The sequence below is a fragment of the Hibiscus syriacus genome, unplaced genomic scaffold, assembly GCF_006381635.1.
Source record: "Hibiscus syriacus cultivar Baekdansim isolate YM2019G1 unplaced genomic scaffold, ASM638163v2 tig00110500_pilon, whole genome shotgun sequence".
Taxonomy (NCBI): Eukaryota; Viridiplantae; Streptophyta; class Magnoliopsida; order Malvales; family Malvaceae; genus Hibiscus; species Hibiscus syriacus.
This window is the reverse complement of record NW_024062762.1, coordinates 735,854-739,047: the sequence shown is the minus strand read 5'-3', so window position 1 is coordinate 739,047 and position 3,194 is coordinate 735,854. Positions and strand designations below refer to the sequence as shown.

General features: G+C 33.0%; 1 pseudogene; it reads left to right on the top strand.

Moving 5' to 3' along the window:
* Window positions 1–610: 610 nt before the first annotated feature.
* Window positions 611–2,492, top strand: LOC120129492 (annotated as a pseudogene).
* The last annotated feature ends 702 nt before the right edge of the window (window positions 2,493–3,194 follow it).

Genomic DNA, 3,194 nt, shown 5'->3' with positions numbered 1-3,194 from the left:
ATGACCAAGGTAAGAGAAATTTTATTTTTCATTTTTAAGCAATTTCCTTTTGTTTTTAGAATAAGCCGTGAAATAGAAAATTCTTCTATTCGAAAAATGCTATCATTTGGTACCATTATTGCATACTAATCTTGCTTGAGTTCAAAGATCCCAAAAATTCTAAGGTTTAAGTTCATATTAGGTTTTATTGAATTCGTGATGGATTTTGATGTTATTGACACTACAAGAAAATATATCTTTAATGACACACAAACGATAACACACGTTAATTTATGACTTGCAAAAAATGTGTCATAAAAAATGTCATGTTTTTTAAGATCTGAACGATTTATGACTTACAATAATGTGTGTCATATTTAATAGTCAAAATCCAAAAAATTTAGCAAACATACGGAGTACATTTTTCATTGTATGTCATCTCTAAAAGTCATCTTTTAATTTTCCCCAATAATTTCATCACGTACGCATGGTTTCCCCCCCAAAATTTCAAAGCCTACCTTTCCTCTGTCTTCACACACAACAAATCTATCCTTGTCCATACAATCACCTCACCACGCTATTGTTATATCCCCCTCCCCAAATCTTTTTTTTTCTTGGAGAGTTAATAATAATGGCGGTTGGTTGAGAAGTAGCAATATCACTCGATGGTGTGAGGGACAAGAACGTGATGCTGTTAAAGAAGCTCAACACTGCTATCTTCCCCGTTCGTTACAACGAAAAGTACTACGTCGATGCTCTGGCTTCCGGCGAAGTCACAAAGCTTGGTTTGCCTCCTTTCCTCCCCCCCAATCTTTTCTGGGTTTTCGTTATTTTCTTTAAAAAGCATGCTATTCTCCCGTTGTTGTGTTCGATTCTTGTTTGGGTTTTTTTCTTCGCAATTGTTTCTTTTTTGAATCTTGGGGTTTTCTTTGCCGTTTTTCTGTATATTTCATCTAATGGAAAATTTATCGGCGTTCTTTAGTAAATTAAGGAATTTAAGCTGTTGGTCTTGATTTATGCCTTCATTTCTCTTGTTTTTTGTTCTTTGTATTAGTTAATTGTTGGCCTTTTGTGGTTTGATTTACATTGACTTTTGATGATATACTATGAGTGGCCTTTGATACAAATAAGGTATTGTAAGTTGTCAGTTTAGTGTGGTCCCATTTGATCATTGGCAAAAGTAATTTATTTGTTGGATTAAATAGTTCCACTTTAGATTACATTGTTCTATTGATTGTGTTCGGAGGCATTTAATAACTAACACATTTAATTATTTTTAATTGTCAATTTTTTGGGGTTTATTGAAACCAAGAAATGGCTAGATATTGTTCAGTTTATGCCTCAAAAACACTCTTCAGTTCTGTTGTTGTGCTTGTGCTGCCTTGCAGTCATATGCTACTGATTGTATTTAGTGCACTTGTTGATTCTGCCATGATCTTCTGCTTATTATGAAACGTTAATTGATCCATCCATATCTTGCATTTCTTTTGAACTTTTAAGCTATAGGTAGTAGCTATAAGTATTTTCTTTTATGGACAATTTTCAAGTCATAAAATCTCTAGCTAAAGATTTCCCAATTTTGAAATTTGCTACCCTGCATTGGAGGGCACTTATTGAGCTTTGATGGTCTATAACACTGAAACTGTAGGAATTTCATAACCTGTTAGTTTTTGGAGAGTATTTATCCTATAACTTTCTTCTGCCTTGGTAATTGCATATTTGTTTTTTCTCCTTAATCCTTAGGTCATGCTCAAAGAAATAGACTCGATTAAAGTTTGAGTGACTAGCCTCATCTAATTCTATGATCTTAGCAATGTGCAGAGCATGTTTGAGATGTATTTTGTCATAAAGCCTTCAGGATTTGACATCAATTACTAGTATGATGTATTTATGGCTAGAAATAATAAATGTTATTGTTTTTAATTTGATGTCTTGAAACAAATTGTGGATGGTTACACATGCATACACTTATATATATCATATTACACGAGTTGGGGCCTGATGAGAGATTAAGTTGGAAAGTGACCTGTATAATTCAAAAGTTAGCATGTTATTCTAACAATCACATGTTTGCTTGCTAACTCAGCATATTACAGTGACATATGTGTTGGATCAATTGCTTGTCAAATGAAAAACAAGGAAGGTGGGGCCATCTGTGTGTACATCATGACATTGGGTGTTTTAGCACTATATCGTGGGCTAGGAATTGGTGAGTTCATACATATGGACCTTTAAATTGTTCTAAGCATCTGCACATTATTGTTGCTACTCGTGATGCTTAAGTATCATGAAATCATAATTAATTTGATGCTTAGCTAATTGCCTCAAACATGCTTTTGCTGAAATTACGTTGCCATTGATTCTTAGTAATAGCCATAGTTTGTTAAAAATCATATATCATTGGTTTTTCCATTTGTCTGAAATTTTTGCTTAAATCTTGAATTTATGCAGGTACTAAGCTATTGAACCATGTTCTTGAGCTTTGTTTGAAGCAACACATACCGGAGATCTAAATGTCAGCATATATAATCCCGGGTTTGTTTTTTCATTTGATTATCAATATATTTTAGTAACTTAATTTGGTTTTTGGTTTTTATAAAAGACATTGGGTGTGGGCGGTGATAGATATGAAAGCAACAAGTTCTTATTATCTTGATTCCTTGGGGCCAAACAATGTCCATCAACAGTTGAAGTAGATTATTGATACATAAGTAACATAAATTATCAAAACATTATAGTTTATTCTTTGATATATTTCATCAATTTTTATAGGGCAATGATATTGTACAATGCTCAAAGTGGATCTAACGAAAGGGTTAGCCTCAATTGGATCAATGTTTTGGTGAGGACTTCGATCGATCATTCATTGTTTAAATTGCAACTTTCATTTTGAGTAATCGTTTATTGTAAACTGTTTGTAGTGTCCCCGTCAGTCGGGAGATACCGAGTGTGGATATTATGTTTGTAAGTTCATGAAAGAGATAGTCGAGAATGGACTTGAAGTGCTGGTCAATAAGAATGTAAGAAAACTTTTCTGATACACATCTGTCATATCATACATACACATTAGTCATACAACTATCATATGGACTTGAAATAGGATGTTATTCTAAACAAATTAATGCAAGTATTTGTTAGTAAGACTGAAAACTGTGAATTCGTGCCGTGATAATGTATATAATTTCTATGGGAAGTTTTACTAATTAAATGTTTAA